Here is a 23723-nt window from a genome sequence, read left to right on the forward strand (position 1 = left end):
GGCAGACCGTAGTTACAAAGGCCTGCAGCACTCAACTACACAAAACAGAATTAGGAAAAACGAGAGAGAGGAAGAAAAGAACAAAAACAATACCAGCAAGCTAATTCAGCTCTGATGGAGAACAAAATTTGGGATGCCATGATGACCAGAGACAAGCCAGAAGACAGGACACAGGACAGGATCATGGAGACATGTTGGTAGAGGCAGCTAGGCTGGTCTGGGCCTAAATAGGGCCCAAGCCCAGGGCAGGGCCACAGGAAATTCCCAGTCCCAGGCAATGGACTGACAGATTCATTAACTTCTCAGCCAAGTGCTGGCTACAGCCTCCATGGTTCCAGGCATGCCCATCACCTGGGAGGTAGGTGATGGGTGGGGGCATTTCCTTCCCCCAGCAAGAAGACAAGATGCTAGGTCCTGCCACCCAACCTTGTAACCAATAAGGTGCCAGCCATATTCAAATATCCAATTTTCCTAACCCCATTGGTTAAAGATTGCCATTTTTTCCAACATGTACTTTTTACTACTTTTATCAAATCCCAGATGCATGCAAGTATATGGGTTTATTAATGCGACTTCTAGTTTATACTACTGGTCTTCAAACCTATTTTTGTGCCAGTACCAATCTTACTTGCTACTGTAGCTCGTTGTAAAGTTAAAGTTTTGGAATGTCATACCTTTGTTCATTATTGCTAATTTACCCAAAATTCCTTCTGTTGTTCTAGAACTTTCATTAGAATTTTTATATTGTCTTTATCTCAGTCAAAAATGACATTGGGATTTTTATGTATGTTGTACTGAATTTGTAGATTTCCTTTGGCAGTATGTCCATTTTCACAATACTAATTTTGCAAGTCTGAGAACTTGGAGGTATTTCCACTCCTAATCATTTCTTCAGTTTATTTCTTCAATATTTTATAAGTTTTAGTTGTAGTGGTCCTTCAGCTGTTAATATATATAATATATATATTATATATATATAATATATTATATATATAATATATATATATACCAAGTAATCTATCTATCTATATATATATATTGATTACTTGGTATTTTAATTTACTTTTTTCAGAGTATTACAAACAGCATTTCTTTCCCAATTTAATCCTCAACTTCATTTTTTTTCATATATGGGAAAGAATGGATTTTTTCTCTTTCCTTCCTTTACTTTTCCTTTCTTTTGCTGCTCATTTGCTGTAAGTATTCATTGGCTTCAGCACCTGAGAATGAGGGGTTTATCTAGGTACTTCAGAAGTAAGTTTTTATCTGTTTATGAGGATAATTTCCTTACTTCTTTCCCTCTTTGGGTTCCTTTTGTATCATTTCCTTTTATTGCTGAGGTTAGGAATTTCAGCACTTTATTGGAAATTAGTAGAGAAAATGAATATCCTGTCTTTTTCCTGATTTTAGAGGAAATATATATATATATATATATATATATATATATATATACATTCAGATATATAAGTATATATACATATAGATATATAGGTATATCTATATTTATATATGTTTGTAAAATGTGTTTGTTAATGGAAGACTTTATGTACTCTTGTTGTAAGGTACTCTCAATTATTGGGATTCAGAGATGCCACAATTTAGAAGGTCGAATTTGGAGTATTTATTAAAAAGCCAGTGACTGCATGGTGGACTCCTGTCTGAAAGACCAGAAGCCCAAAACAGAGCTAGCACATAGTTTCTAAAGACAAGGACGTGTACTTCAGGTGAAGAACAAATCTTAACAATCTAATAAAAGTGTCATACATAAAACAAAACAAGCTAAATGAGGATATTATTCCTAATAATAGTGGTTATACAAAGGCAAAGTGAATATACTTATTCTTAATAAAATGGTTATACATAGGCAAAATAGGTGGGGATAGTTAACTCTAACAAAGTGATAATATATAGGTTAAATGATTAGGTGGGGATACTTAATTTTAATAAAGTGATGATTCATAGGGAAAATAAAGGACAATCAGGACCCCAATTACCTAGATGAAGTGGTAGTTTCCTGGAGCCCATGACAGTTATGACAGTCCAAAGAGTGTCCTCTATAACCTCTAGCGTTTGGAAAGTCCCCATCTATAATTAATAGCAAGATGCCAAGATGTCAGTCAAGTTACTTAGATTCATATCCATATTTCACTCACACCAAAAAACCAGTTAACTAAAGAAGAGATTCACCTTAGATGTGAATAATAATAAAACAAAATGGGTTTTATTATTATTTTTTATTTATTTTGGATTTTGTCAGTACTGGTAAGTCCAGGATTGTTTGTTGAATTGGTGTTCCTCTATTAAGTGAATACATGTTGACCCCCATAATTTCTTCTTCATGGAACATTCATTTCATTTTTTATACGAGGTGATAATATTTTAGTCTCTTCTTACTGATTTTGACCTGCAATTGATTTCGTTATAAGTATAGTTACTCCTTAATTCCTGATGAGTTTGTTTGTAAGGTCTTTTTTCATCCATCCTCTCTGAATTTGTTCATATCTTGGATGATGAGGTATGGGTAGTATAGATGAGGAGAAGTGGCAATGAAGGGATGGAAATATATTTCAAAGAAAGGATTGTTAGGATGTGATTCAGATATGATAGCTTCAGTTTAAAAATAAACAAAATAGAGACTAAAGAAGAGAGAAATCAAATATTAAATGGATTAAATGATTGGTGAAGTTAAATGGCCTTATTATAAATTACAATTTGGAAAAACCAGAGTTGAACAATTGAGTCAATAAATAAAACACAGAAATTTTGATGTTTTGGTTCTGGCAATATTGCCCTCTGTGTGTATTATAAACTTCAATTGAAACTTTAGGTGGAGGAAAGGACCTCTGAGATTTTGCTGCTGGCTGGTGCTATGTGTCTATTCTTTGATTCAGCAGGGAGTCCCAAGCCTGTTTGGCAGAAACCAGCTTCATTCTCATTCAAATGATTCCATTTCTTCGATTTATTTGAGCTGTTTTTCTCATAGACACAGATTTCCTAGAGCGCCCTAGTGATAAAGATTCACAGCCCTCTGGTCTTTCCTCTCAGGCAGGTATTCCCAAGCCTGCAGACCTTGGATAGTGTTTTCTCAATCTGCAACTGTACCTTTTTTTCTTTGTTAAATAATATGTGACATAGTGAATCTCTTTTCAACAAGATGTGACTTTTTCTTATCTTTTGGTGTGCTCTATCTACTTCGGGCTTCTGTAGGTTGGCTAAATTCTTTGTTTTATATAATCTGTACTTCAGTGACAGGATTCATTCTATAGTTGGGCTTCAATGAGTGTATTTCCTCTGGTGGAGAGGAAGTGTTGTGGCTCTTTTGAAACTACGTTCTATTGCTAAGATGTACATGTGGATAAAGTTCCACAGGATAAAAATGAAGTTTGGGAAATTTTAAACCTGTTATTTTTGTGCAGGTAAACTGAAGTTTGGAAAAATCTTGGAAGCTGTTATTTTTGTTAACCATTAGATTCAGGTTGTTAGAGACCTGCCCTGTAATGCTGCCTCTCTTGGCAATGATTTCTCCAGGCCACTTTTGCTGAGAGGAGAGTGCAGCAAGTTTGTTTGTCATCCTCCTAGAAGGAAGGGTCTTTTAGGCAGATAGCATATAGTTTGTGTGTTGTCCTTTTGGAATACATTAAAACTGCAAAGGACAATTTATATTAAGTTTCTTTTAATGGCAATTTGTAGCTTGATAGGCTCCAATCTCAAGCTTAACAATCAGCTTGAAACTAGAGGGGCCAAATACCAGAATTATTGTATTAGATAGAGGTCTCAGGAAAGGTAATAGTCAAGGCAACCCAAACCAGGTATCTCTCCTGAGACCCATGTTGAGGATCTTACTGTCTAAGTTGATATGTGTTGTGGGGATTATTCTAGATGTTAGTTTGAACAAGATTTGTTCTGACATCCCTTTGACATGCCCTTTGCCTATATCCACATATCTGTAATTGAGAATTTTTAAAAATGAAATCATAGCTGCTAGGAAGTCAGTTTGTTACTGTAGATCTATAAACATTTGGACTAAGAAATTAGCTACAAATTATTGTTGACTAGATCACATGAAAAATGTCTTCTATTTCTTAATCTAGGCTTCATGGTATTTCAAGTTGTTAGCACCGTATATGGAAAGGAATATCTCAGGTTTTTTTTTTTTTTTTTTTTTTTTTTTTTTTTTTTTTTTTTTGTGGAGCCTTATTAATAGCTGGTGACAGAAAGACAAGGAATTCTATGCCTCCATCAGAAAGAATGACATTGCCCCATTTGTTAGGAAATGGAAAGGCTTGGAAAAAATTATATTAAGTGAAGTAAGCCATGCCCAAAGAAACATAGGTCCCATGGTTTCCCTTATTTGCAATATTTAATATATGTGTGAGTGAAGCAGAAAAGATTAGATAATGTGATGTTAGGTAAATGAACCCTATGATATATATTCAAATTTTCTTTCTTTCATGCGATTGTTTCTAACGCATTTATAAGATTATTGCTTTGTTGCTTTGTATGTCCCTCCCCCAGAGTATAACCCCTGCTTTTACTGTATTTGATGTCGGTATAATTTGTGGAGGGGAAGGGGAAAAACAAATCGTTTAAATATTGATACAGGTAGACCCATTGCAACAAGGAGATTTGCAAGTCGTTATGTCGAAAACAAGCTTTACAACTTTGGTGAGAGGGGTGGGAATGGGGAGGATTGGGGGGGGGGGATGGGAAGGAATAGGAACGGGAAACCAAGGAGGAGGCTATAATGCTTGATAAGAAATGTACTCATTATCTTTCCCATGTAATTGTAACCCCTCTGTACAGTGTTTTCACAATAAAAATATATTACATACAAAAAAAAAAAAAAAAGAAAGGCAAGGGTACAAATTCCCATCTTGTTGGGGCATCAGCATCAGGTACTATGCTTATAAATATTTTTCTCGACCTTTAGTTAATTTTGAAATTACAAGCACAAGTGATTTCACTTGGAGTATCACTTCTTACCTGAGCAGTTATTTCTTTCAAGTGGCTCTGTGTTGGCCTTTGATAAACTTTGTTCCCTTGATAAACTTTGTCCCATGATAAACTTTGATCTTTCTTGTTGCTGAGAAAGTATCCAGAAAGTGATTTTGTTCAGTGCTGTGATGAGATATCTCAGTTCATGTAATATTCTACATTTCAGTCAGAATACTAACAGGCCAGGAAGGAGGGAATCTGTCAATAAAACTGGCCAAATTGCAGCAACAGTATGATAAATAGAAATGACTCCCAAACAGGGATTACCTTGAACCCATTAAGTTTGAAAAGCTATCACTGCAATAGGGACTCATGGACAAAAGCTTGATTGGTGTGGTATAATTAATTTAAGGGTACCTGCTTGGTGTCCTATCTTTGTCAGCTTTGTATCCTAAAATGGGTTCATATAGAGGAACTAAAATATAAAGACAGCAACAATTAACAATATTTTTGGTTTTGTTTTGTGGGCGCTGTCCCTCAGCTCTTCAACTCAACGCTAGCGCTCTATCACTTGAACCATAGCGCCCCTTCTGGCTTTTTTTTCTTTTTTCTTTTGTGGTGCTGAGGAATCGAACCCAGGGCCTCGAGCATGCAAGGCAAGTGCTCTACCACGGAGCCAACTTCCCAGCCCCATAACAACAGTTTTTACATACTTAGTTGTATGATGATCAATAAAAGATCCTGAGATAGATGTCACTTGATTGAATATTGACTTAGGATACAGTTTTTCAAGTAGTCAAAAGATTGATATCACTCAATAGTACACAAGAAATTACTTTGATAATATTTTCTAAGTCACTTTGGAATATTTGTAAGAACTCATTTGCTTCATAATAATATGACCTAAGTAAGACCCGTGGACAATTATTTGAATTATAGCCAATCTAATCACATGTAATTATTTTGTAAGTTCTATCTATCTATTTACCTATATTTGAAAACATACTCTCCTACCCTTTATTATCTCCTTGAACTTTCTGAGGTTTGTCTTAATTCTTTTAGTAACCTTACTCTTTCGTGATTTTTTTTTTTCTTTTTGTCAGTCATGGTGCCTGAACTCTGGGCCTGGGCACTGTCCCTCAGCTCTTCAGCTCCAGGGTCACACTCTACCACTTGAGCACAGTGCCACTTCCCAGGATTTTTTTCTTATACAAAATCATGAAACCTTTTCCAAAAATTTTCTCCATCATATGTCTTCATCTCCTCTTCACGATCTTTTTCTTTCTTTAGTTTGTATTCTTAAAACTTTATACTTTGTAAAGCTGGTATTTTAAAACTTTTGAACTCAGATGACAGTTTTTTTGTTTTTGTTTTGTTTTATTTTTTGTCGGTCGTGGGGCTTGAACTCTGGGCCTAAGTGCTGTCCCTCAGCTCTTCAGCTCAAAGCGAGCACTATACCACTTGAGCTACAGTGACACTTCCGGTTTTCTGGCGGTTTATTGGTGATAAGAGTTTCAGAAACTTTTGTACTCAGGATGGATTTGAACTGTGATACTCAGATCTCAGCCTCCTGAGTAGCTAGTATTACAGGCATGAGCCACTGGCTCCTGGATCAGATGACAGTTTTAGAGAAAATAAAATAACCCTATATCTAGAATGAAAAGCAATATTACTGGTATGTTTATTGTAAAAGTTAGAAAACATATTTATCAAAATCCATAAACTATCACTAACCAAATCTCAAAACTTTGTTTGATACTTGAACTTAAAATTGTCCCCTATTTTCCCCTTGGTTTGGCCAGACTTATGTTTTGTTGTTGTTGTTTTGAGTTGTTTGGCTTGAATACAGGGGCAGGGGGCTGTCTCTGAGCTCTTTTGCTCAAGGCAGCACTCTACCACTTTGAGCCACAGAACCACTTCTGGTTTTCTGGTGGTTAATTGGAAATAAGAGTTATGGGGACTTTCTAGCCCAGGCTAGCTTCGAACTGTGATCTTCAGATCTCAGTCTCCTGAATAATTAGGATAATAGGTGTGAGCAACCAGTGCCCAGAGTTAGTTTTAAAAGGTCAGTATTTTTATTAGACCTGATTGAGATATGGTGTCCAAACTTTAAATTGATAATGACCTTTATGATAAGGCCATTTCATATTAAAATATAAGTGTGCATAGTAAGTGTGGGTCTAACTGCATTAAGCATGCATAAATGTTGAGCTCCAAATTGGAGCTGTCCATAACAACTAGTCAATTGCTTTCTATAATTCTGGTGGCAAAGAAAGCCTTTTTCACAGTTACTGCCTGATTGACCAGTGTACAAGAATGATACATGTAAATATTAGTTGAGAGTATTATTAGATAGACCTTTTGGTCATCAAAAGATGATTACTATTTTTTTTTTAAATTTAGGCCTGAGCATGGAAGATAAAGGACTATTCTTTAGAGAAAGGGTTCTTTGGAATTAGGGAGAATTAGCTTGTTGAATACCCAAGATATGACTGATTTGCCTGTGCTTTAACTTTTGTCAATCCATGGAACCACAAAGTCTGTCCACAGTTAGAGCAATAGAACATGATTAATTTCTCAGAAAGATGGATACATGGCCTCTGTGGACACTTAACCATGAAGAAAATATCTCTAGGGAAAGATTATGATCATTTTCTGATTTTTTTTAATGACAGAGAGTATGTGGTACACTGAAATAGGATTCTTTTCTTCATTCAGACATTGTTTCCTCGGGTAGAAAGGGAAGTATACTCTGGTTTAGGCCTTGGTCTTTCAGAAGAGAATGAAGGAGGCGGGGGTAACACAATTCAAAAGAACATGTGCACATTACCTGAGTAACTGTAACTCCTCTGTACATCATATTTACAATAACATGTATTCACTTACTTACTTACTTACTTGTTTACTTATTTATTTATTAGTCAGCTTGAACTAGGGTTGGGTGCTGTCCCTGTACTTTTCACATCAAGGCAAGTGCGCTACCCCTGAGTCACAGCACCATTTCCGGTTTTCTAGTGGTTTATTGGATATAAGAGTCTCACGAACTTTTCTGCCCAGGCTGGCATTGAACCTCGAGCCTCAGATCTCAGCCTCCCAAGTAGCTAGGATTACAGGAGTAAGCTACAGGCTTCTGGCTAACAACATTTTAAAAAAGGAGTTTTTGAAGGAGACGGGGATGTTGGTTCCTTATGTGTTCATTAAACCACTGCATTCAAGGTGTCTGAGCTTTTGCCCCAACAATGAAATTAACAGTGTTCTGGTTTAGAAGAAGAAGGAGGAAGGAAGAGGCGGGAGGAGAAGGGAGGAGGAGGAGCGGGAAGAGGAGCGGGAAGAGGAGGGTGAGGAGGACGACATACACAATATTATTTTCAGGCAAGAAAGTCCCACTAGTGGTTTGTTTTTTTCCTCCAGGGGATATGTGGCCAACCTTAAGTATAAAAGATTTTTATTTTATGCTCTGGAAATCTTTGTTTCAAGGGGCCCCATAGGTAGCCATCAGGAAACATGGGAGAGCACACATGTTATCCCCTACCATGTCAATTCACAACTTAAAAAAAAAAACTTTTACCTAACAGGTTTTTCTCTCCCTCAAAATTGTTTCTTGTGGGTCATAGCTAGAAGTAGTTCACCAAGAAATATCTTCTTAAGGTATACTATGCCTAACCCATTTTTGTATTCCCTTTTCTTTGATTCCTGGCCACTGTGGTATGAATTGCTTTACTATATCATTCTTTTCCATAGATGTTAAATGAAAATTGGAAGCCAATATAATTTGTTTCTTAAGTGGTTTTATGATGCGTTTTGTAACAGTGAATAGAGAAGTAGTTAATGAAGGAAGTTGGTGTCCAAAATATAGTTGTTGTGTTGTTGTAGTGATTCTTGATGATGTAGTTGAGAAGTCTTTGGAATTGTTTTACAGAAAGTATTTTGAATAGTTTTGAGATGTTGGCTAGAGATGCACTAAAATAATGTCCCCAGAGATTAATGGGCAAATCTGTTGGGATTGAAGGAAATCAGCCTACAGACAGAAATATGGACACGGTTCAGATGGAAGAAGGATTGTATTGGAAATTGCTCTAGAAGACTATCTTCAGCTGTATTTTTCTGGTTGGACCTGCCCAAACACTTAGAGGCCACTGTATTCATAGTCTAGGGAAATTTGGATACTACAAAAGTCTGTTAAAGGCTTTGGTGTTAATTTTAACAATGATAAAACAAATGAAATTTTCGTAAATTTGGAAGTGTGTATGAAATACAGTTTGTGATATGAAATGGCCAAGAGATATTGGAAACCAAGGATAGCACATTGCAGTTAATGTAGTTAACTCACAGGCTCATATGTTTCAATCTTTGATACCCAGAAATTTATTCCCCTGAACTAAATGCGTCTAGTAATAATGGAAACAAATTTGTAATTTTTAAATGTTTTTACGAAAAAATTAAAATTTAACATACCATTTATGTATTAATCATCTTGCTCTGGGTTACCCTTATTTTGTAATGTGCAAGCCAGGCAGGCATTATTATCTACGGTTTAATTCCTTGTTGTGCTATATGTTCTTTTATTGCAAAGATCAGTAAAATAAGGATTTTTTTCTGGGAGTTTTAAAGACAATCCTGAAGTCGTTCACGTGGAGCATTGTGTGTGGGATGAGGTGAAGGGGAGGATTAGAGTAGGGGCAGAGAAAGTATGAGAAAGAGAGGAGAGAGAAGAGAAGAGAGAAAAAAAGAAAAATTATCTTCTTAAAACTTACAGAATTGGGGCTGGGAAGGTGGCTCAGTGGTAGAGCGCTTGCCTTACATGCATGAGGCCCTGAGTTCGATTCCTCAGCACCACATAAGCAGGAAAAAAAAGCCAAAAGTGGCACTGTGGCTCACAAGTAGTAGAGCGCTAGCCTTGAGCTGAAGAACTGAGGGGCAGCGCCCAGAACAGAGTTCAGGCACCATGACCAGACCCAAAAAACAAAAAAAAAAAAAAAAAAAAAAAACTTACAGAATTTAACCCTAAGATATGTATTCAAATGTTTTTTCTTTCATGTGATTGTTTCAAACACATTTATAAGATTATTTCTTTGTTGCTTTGTATGTCCCTCCTCCACAGTATAACCCCTGCTTCCACTGTATTTGATGTCGGTATAATTTGTGGAGGGGAAGGGGAAAAACAAATCATTTAAATAGGGATACAGGTGGACTCCTTGCAACAATGAGATGTACAAGTCCTTATGTCGAAAAATGAACTTTACAATTTTGGTGCAGGTGGGCGGCGGAGCGGGGAGGATTGGTGGCGAGGGGAGGATGGGAAGGGATGGGAAGGGGAAACAAAGGAGGAGGCTACAACGCTTGATAAGAAATGTACTCATTATTTTGCCCATGTAATTGTAACCCCTATGTACAGTATTTTCACAATAAAAAAACTTACAGAATTAAAGCATAATAGATTGCTATTGAGATAAAATTACAGTGTGACCATATTCAGTTATCTGTTCCTGATTCTGGAATTCTTCCTGGATTCTTCTTTTTTCCACTTGAAAAGTATGGGTCTTCTCTTAGTTATTCTAGTGTTTGCAAGTAGCTTTAAGCCTGTGCCTAGTCTTGACTCACTGTTGTCTCTATGAGCTTTTTTGCTCAACACAAGTGCCCTACCACTTCTACTACTTGAAACCACATTGCACTTCCAGATTTTTGATGGTTACAGTCTTTCTACTCTGGGCTGACTGTGAACTATAATCTTCAGATCTAAGATTCTTGGAATGCCAGCTAGGTTTACAAACATGAGCCATCATCACCTTGCTTCATGATGTCTTTCTTTAGAAGCATTCTTCTTATGGAGAAAACTAAACTTTTTCAGAATGTCAAGAATTTTCTTTTATGCCAACATAAGATTTTGAGTTTTTAAAATTTTCACAAGATAGTCTTAACTTTCTTCTTTCTATTTTTATTAAGCACAGTAAAGTATACCCTACTGGAAACTTGTCATTCATACTTCCTAGAATCATTGTAAGGAAAACTTAAGAACAGATAAAATCAGAAGGGTTATAAGTGAAGGTGAAAATGAGATAAGTCAGAGAATGTAGAAATTGTTCAGGGCAACATTTGTGAATTCAGTAATGGCCAAAAGACCATTCCAGTGAGAACCTCACAAAATCCACTAGATTTTGGAATGAAGCATTTATGAATACCCTTCAAGGCTCAGCGTGTGAAAAGAACAGAAAAATTGTATCAGCCCATAAGAGGTTGTGGTAGATAATTAGCACAAGCTGGGCCCTGGTAAATGATGTCTGTCATTCTATGAGGCCTTGAGATGGAGACTGGAGGAACAGAACTCAAAGCAGGCCTGTTCAGAAAAATGCATAAGAATCTATCTCCAATAATCTAAAAACTAAGGAAGAACAAAAAAGGAACTTGACTGGTGGTATAGTTTGTGTTTTTAGTTCTAGCTCAAAAAGCAATAAGAGAATTTGGGAGCTTCAAGTATACCTTGGAAGTGATAAGAGAGAGAGATGGGAGAAGGGAAGAGAGAGAAGATAGAAGATGTAGGAAAGAGTAGAGAGAAGAGAAGACAGAGGTAGAAGAGAGAAGAGATGAGAGAACAGAAGGAAAGAATAATAAGAAAATAATAAGAGGAAGAAAATGGCCTTCACAAAGCACATAAAAATGCAACAATAATTATTATTGGGAAAATAAATTGGGGGTGATATATGTATTACTTTTTTATTTTAATTTAATATGACATTTTTAGTGGAGGAAAAGAATGAATGAAAAATAGGAAAAGGTTGATACAGGCTAATTATTGTAGGCATAAAATGAAACATGGTTGCAACAGGAGAAAAAATAGTGGCGAATGATGAAACAGAAACTGTTCATCAGTGTGCTTTTTCAGGAAGAGTATAAGGAAGTTGAAGTGATTTCTTGATGATTGTTTCAAGTGAAAATACAGAAGAAAATTTGTGTGCTGAAAGAATTGGAATTGTAGGAATATTTAGGAATGTACCTGTTATGGAAACTTAGTTTATGAGCAGAGATTCAGCTAAATAGCAAACTCTGTGGTCCAGACTGATAGCAGTTTAATTTTAGGGTTCCTATGCTCATTGATAAAGCTTCTTAGTCAGAGAAAAGGTACAGATATGGCTGCAGGAGGCTTCCATGAGTTGAGACCAACAACAAAGTTCAGGAGTGAGGGTCAACTGAAGAAGGGTCCAGGAGTGTGGGGATTGGGTGAAGTGAGGTGGAAGTGGCAGGGGCCTTGGTCTATAAGATTATACCCTGTGCTGAAAAACATGTGCAACACTCATCTCTGATTAACCAGCAAAACCTAAAAAGCTGAAATTGGAGGTACTTGCATAGTTCATGAACCACAAGAATCATAACAATAAATATGTTAGTAGAAGTGGAGGCCTGTATTTATTACATTCCAATTTTAATTTAATATAGATGTTGGCGGAGCGAAACATGATTTAAGAACTTAATAAAGACCAGGACCGACCAAAAAAAAAAGAAAAAGAAAAAGAAAAAAGAAAAGAAAAGAGTTCCAGCCAGGCACTGGTGGTTCCTACTACTGGTGGTAGTCCTGGCTACTCAGGAGGCTGAGATCTGAAGATTGCTGTTCAAAGCCAGCCTGGGCAAGGAAAGCGTGTCAGGCTCAAGTGGTAGAGTGTTTGGCTTGAGCTGACAAGCTGAAGGACAACTCCCAGGCTCAGAGTTCAAGCCCCACAAGTGACAAAAAAGGAGGAGGACTTCAGGAGAGCAGAGCTGAACTATGAAGTCCAGGCTGGTAATGAGCTAAATAATAATACTGGCCAAAGACAAGGAATGGATAGCTAAGAACAGGTAGATATTGTAAGGTATATCTACTGCATCTTTATTGAGTTCACATACTATAATTTGCATGAAGTTTGAAAGACATAAGCTTCTTGAATGAGGCTTTCTACTTTCAATAGGAAAAGAAATAAACTTTGTGTCTTTTCACTTCTGGTAAAAAGTGGAGTGTATCAGAGGTCAATCCATTTTGTGAGCCAAATGCCTTTCAAAGAAGTCAGGAAATTAAGCTATTTTTAAATGTGTCTAATCTTATAGAACCATATGGAACTAAAGCTGCACATATGGAAAACTAGATACACAAAACAATGGTTCTTTCCAATGAGAAATATTTTTGTAATTATTTTTTATACATGATTATGTGGATAAGAATGTTAGTTCCTATTGCTTCTGTAACAGACCACCAGAAAGTTACTGGTTCAAAACCACAAAAAAGGCAGCAACGTATCTTCACAAAAAATTATGAGTATAATGCATATTGATCAATGACAACTATTTCATTGTTCTCCCTTATGTTTCCCTACCCATCCATACTCTCAGGTGACATAGTTCAGTCTTTTACTTACTTCACATCGAATATAAGCCTCTATTTGTTTACACTTCTTCCCTGTTCCTCCACAGCCAAATCATTTGTCAGCTTCCTGATAAAAGGCTTCTGATAACTTACACTCTTGTATCTATTTATCTAGATTTGCACTCAGTGCTGAATTCCACATTAGGATTCTGCTTTTTCTTTGGCTCAAATTGTAGCTATGGAAATGTTTCTGAGACTGGTGTGAATTTAAAATGAAGATATACTTGTTTTATGATTTTATCATGTGTTTAATGAATAATTTTATGATTGGTTTTGAATGTCAAAAATGTGTTTCAAGCTGAGTGCTAATGAGTTGTGCCTGTAATCCTAGCCTGGGCAATAAAGTCTCCAAGACTTTATCTCATTAACTACCAGATAACCTGAAGTAAAGTTGAAAGGGTCAAACTAGTAAAGCGCTAGACTTAATCAAAAGAGCTTAGGGACAGCAGCCAAGCCCTGAGTTCAAGCTCCAAGATGGACAAAAAGAAAAGAGAGAGAGATGTGAGATGTGTTTCAAGTTGGGTGCTGGGGGCTCATGACTCTAATCCTAGCTACATAAAATACTCATGCTGAGATCTGAGGATTGCAGTTAGCAGCCAGCCTAGCCTTAAGCAAAAGAAACTCGGGGGGTGGAATTAGCTGCTAAGTTCAAGCACACACATACACAAACGCGTGTGGCACGCACACAGCACACACATGCACACACACACACACACACACACACACACACACACACACACAAACACACACCACAAATTTCATCAAATGAAATTATATGATCTGATCTATACTTAGTTGAAAAAATGTAGTGTAGCTGGAGAGCTAAAATAACAGCATTTTTAGATAAATTTTAATTTAATGGGAGGTATGGTATTAGATTTAGTATTTATTTATTTATTTATTGAAGCAGAGTTTCTCTACATAGCCCAGGCTGGCCTTTTACTCATCTCCTTCCTTTATCAGCCCCCAATTAATGAGATTACCATACCTGGCTAACACTTAAGTTTTAGATTTGTAGTTCTGGTGTTGTAAGGGATATAGTAGTTTTATTTTAAAAACAAAATATATTTAGGTACCAGTCAAATTTAATTGATAGGTATTATGCTTGCAAGGAATTATTTTTTGGTTACTGTTAACCAAACTATTGATGTAGATAGGTGGTCAGCAGAAGATTTAAACTACTCTCTGTCATTCTCTCTGTCTCTCTTCTCTTTGTCTCTCTCTCTCATCTCACTCATATTTCATGATAGTTGTTTACTTTACAAAATCTAGACAAAATTTCTCTTCTCCTATCCATGATGGAAAAATTTTAAAAACACTAAAAATTATTGTTCATTTTTAAAACTTTTTTCAATCATGAGACATTAAGCCCCAGTGTTGGGCTTAAACTCAAGGCTTGGGCATTGTCCTTGACCTTCTTTAGCTCAAGGCTAGTGCTCTACCACATAAGCCACAGCTCCATTTCCAGCTCTTGGGGGTTTAGTTTATTGGAGATAAGAGTCTCATGAACTTTCCTGCCCAGGCTTCCTTGCAACTGAAATTCTCAGATCTTAGCCTCCTGAGTAGGTGGGTCATAAGCATAAGCTACAAGTGCATGGAAACATTTTTAAATAATCTTTAAGTAGTGTAAAAAGGAGCTGCTATTCAACAAAGATGTTGAATACAATGCATCTTGATCAGTATTACCCCTGTCATCATTCTCCCCATCCTTCCCAATGCCATCCCTTCTGTTTTCTTAATTTTGTATATGCTTTGAATTTTATGACTGAATTCTCCCCCTTGATGGAAATTTTACAGTAGAATTGGATTTGGTATATTAAGAATTGAGAAATTTTAATAAAGAATATATGATGAAAAACTCACTATACTCTTTCTTAGAAACAATTATGGTACCAAAAATGTAAAAAGTTACAACTTTCTAAATCTTCAGTTTTGTTAGTAGACTTTGCTCTTTTCCCAGCCTTTAAACAGTTGAAGGAAAGAAACTTCTATTTAGTATTTAAAACTGCATGACTTTTATATCCCAGCTGTAGAAAGGTGGCTCCTTAGCATTTCTTGAATATTTTTTTAACATGGTCAATGAAGATACATCGATTACACTTTCTCTGGAATGTGACTACTATTTCTTCTTTTAGCCTTACTTACAAAACCTGTAAGATTGAGTTATTTTTACTTTCATGATGGACAGGAAATTTTGAGAAAATACCTGTTGGGGTTTTCTTAGACATGCTTCATCCATTAGTCATGTTTGAAGCAGGGTGACAAGCCTTCATCCTACAAATTAAAGATGTGGAGAGAGGAGGTAGCAGTGGGATCATGATCTGATTGAAGAACCTTACTGACAGCCTCTTTCTTTCTTGTGATACTGAGAAGTGAGCTATTGGCTGCTCAGGACCCTTTCAAAAGTGGAGTTTGTTCTTCATTTTATTCTTTTGTAAAAAAAAAAAAAGGTAGTTTCTCATCAGGAAGAGGTTAGAAGTTTAATAAAAGCCAAATATTTACTGTGTGCCAAAAAATATTGTGCCATTATGCCAGCTAGCATACTGGATGGAGATGTCAGAAAACATAACTAAGTACAGACCTGCAATCCCAGATTCGTATGAGTTGGAAATAGAAGAATTGTGATTTGGGGCTATTCTGGCCATAAAAATTTAGTGAGATTCTTTCTCATTAACAAGCCAAATATGGTACACAATATGGTACACCAAGAACAAGCCAAATATGGTACACATCTTAACCCAGCCATTCAGGATTGCAATTTCATGTCACCTGGGTGAAGGCATGGGACCTTATCTGAAAGTTTAAAGAAAAAAGCACTGAGTTCTGGCTCAAGTGTTAGACTGCCTGCCTGGCAGGCACAAGTCTTTGAATTAAAACATAACCAATACAAGAGAGTGAGCCATACAAAAAAACAAACCAAGTTTGATTTAAAGTAATAAGATGGCATAGTAAGTCTCCAAAGCATTTTAGCAAAGCCCATATGATCAATGAATAATTACAATTACTCTAAAACCTCCCCATTACACAGTCTCTCTTAATCTACAATATCCAAGAGCCAAACAAGTAAAATTGCCCATAGGAAACATTCTTTGTCCCAAAAGCAGACAAAACATTTTCTAGCATTTTGAAGAGTGACTATATAATCACATATTAAGTATATACAATAGGCCAGATTTCATTTTCTGGGTTAGAAAATAAAACATATCTATGCCAAAAGACTGTAGAAATAAACAATGCATACCTTGAGTTAATGTGAATACTTTGTATACATTACATTTTTAATATTCTTTAAATTAATGATGGGCAGTGTAATTGGGAAAGTAAATTGGGACATAGTTTTCATGTTTTTATCACTTTAAAAATGGTAAATACTCTCAAATTTAATTCAGATTTCTTTAGTTTGCATTGGTGTTTGCTTAATTTGTGTAATCAAGGTCTTAAACAAGTGATTGTGAAAAGGAAAGCAATTTATAATCTATATATGAACATTTCTCTCAGTATAGTGATGAAGTTCTTTTAAGGAAGAATTGGCTGTCTCTACATTTGTTTACATATGTGCTATTTCTGTCAGAAAAGAAGTTTAAAGGACTGGGAGAGGGTAATCCACTAACAAGATAGAAACTGTATAGATTTCTTGGTATAAGTCAATACCTAGATTAATCTAAATCTTGCATTTGTTTGGTAACACTTGAAAATCTTTTTGTTTTTTGAAAGTTGGCTTTAATATTTAGCTTGAATTGGTGTTGAATTCACAATCCTCCTGACAAGATGTGGTTTCATTAAAATTTTGATCAAGAGAGTAAAAATGTAATTCAAAGGTAGATATATATAATATATATATAGATAGATAGGTAGATAGATAGATTATATATATATAGATATATATAATCATATATAAAAGCATATATGTATGCCATACATAAGCAACTAGTTTCATTATAGAAGTATGCAAGTTCTGAAGATTTAGAGCAGTAAGAACTCACAGGGCTGGTGGGAAAGTAAATGGTATAGGCACTTGGAAAAACATTTGGAATTGTATTAATATAGGCATATCCTATGATTCAGGTAATTTATTTTCAGGTTTATACCTGACAGAAATGTGTATGCTTCTGTACCAAGAGAAATACACAAGAATATCTCTCCAAAGCAAAGATAATGCACAAAATGCTTGTCAATAATAGGCCCGTACAATAGAATATGGTACAGTAATGTGCACAAGTGAACTACAACCAAATGGATGAGGTCTGATAAACATGTTGCATGGAATAAGCCAGATAAGCAAAAACATCCTATGTGTTTCCATTTATGTAATTTTTAATGAGACAAAACTAAAATACACTGCTTTAAAGTGTGTGCTTAAGACATTGGGTGCTGGTGGCTTGAGATTGTAATTCCAGCTACTCAGGAAGCTGAGATTTTAGGATTGATGTTCAAAGCTATCCTGTGTAAGAAAGTCGATGAGACTCTTACCTCAATTAACAACCAAAATTTCAGAAGTAATCTGTGGCTCAAGTGACAGAACACCAGCCTTGTATGATAAGAGGTAAGGAATAGTGCTTAGGGCCCGTGTTAAAGTCCCAGTATTGGCAAAAAATGCAAATATGTATGTATAAGTGACAAAAGTAGAAAAGAAAATGAGAAAATGTTGTCATAATAGTTAGGTGAATAATCATTTTTGTCAAGGGGCATAGCCTACATTTTTAAAAATTAGGCATGACATGTCTTTTACTTATAAGAAATGTTTTACTTTGTAGTGACTACATGGGAAATTTTCTTTATAATATATGCTTGAGCTAAACTTTTTCATTGTGTGTATGTTCCTATATGTGAGCTATAGGTTATATTTACAGAGAAGATAGTGGGACAAAACCATATGGTGACCTAGGACAAGACACTTGTCCTCAACATTTAACTTGGTATATAGCTTAAATAAGTAAACTGTTAAGTGTAGCTAACTACAGTTAATAAATAAGTGTTCAACTGTTAAGTTAAATAAACTGCTCATAGCTTAAATAATACATTCACAGGGCTGTAGTGATCAAATATTTTGAAGGCCTACTTAACTGTAGAAACTTTTCAGTTCCTTGGAGAGTTCATATTTGTATAAGACATTCATTGTTATCAGAAGGCTTTGACTTAAAACTCTGCCTTGAGGGAAGCGCTTTTGAAAGCCAAACATTTTGTAAAGGAACCATGCTTTATAAGTATGCATCACAGAAATAGGACAGTTGTTTATGCCTAGTAAAAATAAAAGAAATTCAGAGCCCTGTCCAAGCCAACTCCTCTGGACTGGACCAGGCAGCCTCACAGAGCTCTGTCCAAGCCAGTGCCAACAGTACTAGACTGCACCAGCCTCACAGAGCCCTGTCCAAGCCAGTGCCACTTGGACCGTCCTGGGCCAGGATCACCCAGCCCTGTCCAAACCAGTATCACCTGGACCTTACCGGGCCAGACTCACTGAGCTCTGTCCAAGCCATCATTGCCTGGACCGGTACGGACCAGGCTCACAGAGCCCTGTCCAAGCCAGGGTCACCTGGACCAGCCCCGGGACAGCTTCTTGAGCCCTGTCCAAGCCAGCGCCACCTGGACCGATGTGGGCCAGCCTCAAAAAGCCCTGTCCAAGCCAGCTCCTCCTAGACTGGCCCAGGCCAAACTCACAGAGTCTTGTCCAAGCCAGCTGCTCTTGGAACCAAACGGGCCAGCCTCATAGAGCTCTGTCCAAGCCAGCGCCACCTGGTCCAGCCTGCACCAGACTCAAGGAGCCCGGTCCAAGCCAGCAACACCTGGAGTGGCTCAGGCCAGGCTCACAGAGCCCTGTCCAATCCAGCTCCTCCATGACTGGCCTGTGCCAGACTCACAGAGCCCTGTCCAAGCCAGCGCCACCTGGACCAGACCGGGCCAGGCTCACAGATCCCTATCAAAGCCAGCTCCTCCTAGCCTGGCCCGGTCCAGGCTCACAGAGCCTTGTCCAAGACAGCTCCTCCTGGACCAGACCAGACCAGCCTCACAGAGCCTTGTCCAAGCCAGCACCACGTGCACTGGCCTGTGCCAGGCTCACAGAGCCTTGTCCAAGCCAGCTCCTCAATGACTGGACTGGTCCAGCCTCACAGAGCCTTGTCCAAGGCAGCTCCTCCCAGACTGGCCCTGTAAAGCCTCACAGAGCTTTGTCCAAGCCAGCACAGCCTGAACCGGTCCGGGGACGGCTCACAAAGTCCTGTCCAAGCCAGCACTGCCTGGACTGGACCAGGCCAGGCTCACAGAGTCCTGTCCAAGCCAGCACCACCTGGAATGGACCGAGCCAGCCTCACAGAGCCCTGTCCAAGCAAGTGCCAACTGGACCAGACTGCACCAGCCTCAAAGAGCCCTGTCCAAGCCAGCGCTACATGGACTGGCCTGTGCCAGGTTCACAGATCCCTGTCCAAGCCAGCGCTGCCTGGACTGACCAGAGCCAGGCTCACAGAGCCCTGTCCAAGCCAGGGCCGCCTGGACCAGCCTCAGGACAGCCTTTCGAACCCTGTCCAAGACTGCACCACCTGGACTGGTGGGGGCCAGCCTCAATGAGCCCTGTCCAAGCCAGCTCCTCCTAGACTGCGTTGGGCCAGCCTCACAGAGTCTTGTCCAAGCCAGCTGCTCTTATACCCGAAGGGGCCAGCTTCCCAGAGCCTGTACAAGCCAGTGCCACCTGGACGAGGCTGCACCACACTCACAGAGCCCTGTCCAAGCCAACGCCTCCTAAACTGACACAGGACAGGCTCACAGAGCCCTGTCCAAGCTAGCTCCTATTCAACTAGCCTGTACAGGATCACAGAGCCCTGTCCAAGCCAGCACTGCCTGGACTGGACTGGGCCTACCTCACAGAGCCCTGTCCAAGCCATCTCCTCCTGGACCGGACCAGGCCAGCCTCACAGAGCACTGTCCAAGCCAGGGTCAACAGGACCATACTGGGCCAGACTCACTGAGCCCTGTCCAAGCCAGCACTGCATGGACCAATGCGGGCCAGGCTCACAGAGCCCTGTCCAAGCCAGCTCCAACTGAAGCAGCCCAGGCCAGGCTCATAGAGTCCTGCCCAATCCAGCACTGCCTGGACAGGCCCAATCAGCCTCACAGATCCCTGTCCAAGCCAGATTCTCCTAGACTGGAATGGACCAACCTCACAGAGACTTGTTTAAGCCAGCTGCTCCTAGACCTGACCGGGCCATCCTAACAGGGCCCTGTCCACGGCAGCCCCAACTGGACTGGCCAGGGCCAGCTTCACAGAGCCCTGTCCAAGCCAGCTCTGCCTGAAGTGGCCAAGGACAGGCTCACAAAGCCCTGTCCAAGCCAGCTCCTACTGGACCGGCCTGCACCAGCCTCACAGAGCCAGCGCTAACTGGACCGACGCAGGCCAGGCTCACAGAGCCCTGTCCATGTCAGTACTGCCTGGACTGGCGCGGGACAGTCAATGTCCTGTCCAAGCCAGCCACACCTGCACCAGCCTGGGCCAGCCTCACAGAGCCCTGTCCAAGCCAGCTCCTCCTAGACTGGCCGGGGCCAACCTCACAGAGTCTTGTCCAAGCCAGCTGCTCCTTGACCGGCCTGAGACAGGCTCACAGAGCCCTGTCAAAGCCAGGGTCAACTAGACTAGACTGCACCAGCCTCACAGAGCCCTGTCCAAGCCCGCACTGCCTGGACCAGACTGGGGACAGCCTTTCAATCCCTGTCCCAGCCAGAGCCTCCTGGACAGATGGGGGCCAGCCTCAAAGATCCCTGTCCAAGCCAGCTCCTCCTAGACTGGGCTGGGCCAGCCTCACAGAGCCCTGTCCACGCCAGCTCTTCCTGGACCAGCCCGTGGCCAGATGCAAAAGCCCTGTCCAAGCCAGCACCACTTGGACCAGCACAGGCCAGGTACACAGAATCCTGTCCAAGACAGCAGCACCTGGGCTGGCGTGGGCCAAGCTAACAGAGTACTGTCCAAGCCAGTGCCACATGGATTGGCCCAGGCCACCATCACAGAGCCCTGTGCAAGCCAGCTCCTGCTAGACTGGAACGGACCAACCTCACAGAGACTTGTCTAAGCCAGCTCCTCCTGGACCAGACCGGACCAGTCTAACAGGGCCCTGTCTAAGGCAGCCCCATATGGACTGGCCTGGACCAGGCTCACAGAGTCTTGTACAAGCCAGGGCCACCTGGACCAGCCTGGGCCAGCTAAGAGAGCCCTGTCCAAGGCAGCTCCTCCTAGACCAGACCTGGCCAGCCTCACAGAGCCTGAGCCAAACCAGCGCCACCAGGACTAGCCTGCACTAGCCTCGCAGAACCATGTCCAAGACAGCGCTGCCTGGACCGGCCCCAGCCAGGTTCACAGAGCCCTGTCCGTGCCAGGGCTGCCTGGACAGGACTGGGCCAGCCTCATGAGCCCTGTCCAAGCCAGTGGCACCTGGACCGGTGTGGGCCAGACTCACAGAACCCTGTCCAAGCCAGCACCCCCGGTCTGGCTTGAGCCAGGCTAACAGAGCCCTGTCCAAGCCAGCTCCTCTTCGACTGGCCTGTGCCAGGCTCACAGGGCCCTGTCCAAGAAAGCGCCACCTGGACCAGACCAGGCCAACCTCACAGAGCCCTGTCCAAGCAAGCTCCTCCTTGAACAGCCCGGGGTCAGCTTCACAAGCCCTGTCCAATCCAGTGGCACTTGGACCGGCACAGGCCAGGTTCACAGATTCTTGTCCAAGACAGCACTGCCTGTTCCAGTCCGGGCCAGGCTATGAGTCCTGTCCAAGGCAGCACCACCTGAACAACTTGATCCATAGCTCCATTTCCATGCTTCTGGTGATTAATTGGCGATAAGAATCTTACAGGCTCCCCTTCTATTAATGATTTTAAATCATATTACTATCTCAGCAATCTAAATCGCTTGTATTACAGGAGTAATTTACTGGAAACCAACCAAGAATAAATTTTAAGGGTGAATTTTGCGTCATTAGAGTTAGATCCAACACATGCTCTAGTTCCAATGGCCCACTCTATCGTATCTTCAAATAAAGACAGGTCATGACCACGTAGTGCATACAGAGAAAATTTTCCTACTTTCACCTCAAGTTGAAGACCTGGAAAAATCCAAATGTTCACAATGTCATACTCTGCCTCTAACTTACTTTTCTCATGCAAAAATTTCTTGATCTCCCACAGGATTGTAAAATTGGATATTCAGCAGAAAGGGTGTAGCTAAAAGAGTTATACCATCTTACATTGAAGTACATCCTAGAGAAAATCTGATTGTGTTTAATTTCAGATTCATAATTTGAAAATAGCAGAGATCTCTAATGAATTGTCATGTAAGAAATTCTAGGGAGGGCTGGAAATGTGGCTCAGTGGTAAAGTACTTGCCTTGCATGCCTGAGGCCCTGGGTTGGATTCCTCAACACCACATATGCAAAAAGAAAAAAGCCGGAAGTAGCTCTGTGGCTCAAGTGGTAGAGTGTTAGCCTTGAACTGAAGAGCTGAGGGACAGCGCCAAGGCCCAGAGTTCAGGGTCCACAACCGGAAAGAAAGAAAGAAAGAAAGAAAGAAAGAAAGAAAGAAAGAAAAGAAAGAAAGAAAGGAAGGAAGGAAGGAAGGAAGGAAGGAAGGAAGGAAGGAAGGAAGGAAGAAAGAAAGAAAGAAAGAAAGAAAGAAAGAAAGAAAGAAAGGAAAGAAAGAAAGAAAGAAATTCTAGGGAGTCCTTATCTTGGTGTACATTTCACCTAACATCAACTTGTCTGACCATTTCTGCTTGACTCAGACATATACTAGTTATTGAAAATAAGGGAAATCATGGGACCTATGTTTCTATGGGCCTGGCTTACTTCACTTAATATAATTTTTTCCAAGTCTTTCCATTTCCTAACAAATGGGGCAATGTCATTTCTTCGGATGGAGGCATAGAATTCCATCGTGTATATATACCACATTTTCTTGATCCATTTATCTACTGAGGGGCATCTGGGTTGTTTTTACTTTCTTGCTATTGTTTCTAACATATTTATAATGTGATTTCTTTTTTGGGGGAGTCTGGTCTTGGGGCCTGAACTCTGGGCCTGGGCGGTGTCCCTCAGCTCTTTAGCTCAAGGCTAGCACTCTACAACTTGAGCCTCAAAGACACTTCCGGCTTTATTCTTTTTGCTTATGTGGTGCTGAGGAATCAAACCCAGGGCCTCATGCATGCAAGGCAAGCACTCTATCACTGAGCAACTTTCCAAGCTCCCCTTATGAGATAATTTCTTTGTTGCTTTGTATGTCCCTCCCCCACGGTATAACCCCTGTTTTCACTGTATTTGATGTTGGTATAATTTTTGGAGAGGAAGAGAAAAAACAAATTGTCTAAATAGGGATACAGGTGGACCCATTGTAACAATGAAATGTACAAAATGTTATGTAGAAAAAAGAACTT

The 23723-nt window shown here is 39.9% G+C and overlaps 1 pseudogene; it reads right to left on the reverse strand.

The window, feature by feature from the left end:
* Window positions 1–23723, reverse strand: part of LOC138809354 (GATA zinc finger domain-containing protein 1-like) — a 35248-nt pseudogene that overhangs the window by 9368 nt on the left and 2157 nt on the right.

This window comes from Dipodomys merriami, unplaced genomic scaffold, assembly GCF_024711535.1.
Source record: "Dipodomys merriami isolate MVZ:Mamm:240054 unplaced genomic scaffold, mDipMer1.0.p SCAF_494, whole genome shotgun sequence".
NCBI classification, from domain to species: Eukaryota; Metazoa; Chordata; class Mammalia; order Rodentia; family Heteromyidae; genus Dipodomys; species Dipodomys merriami.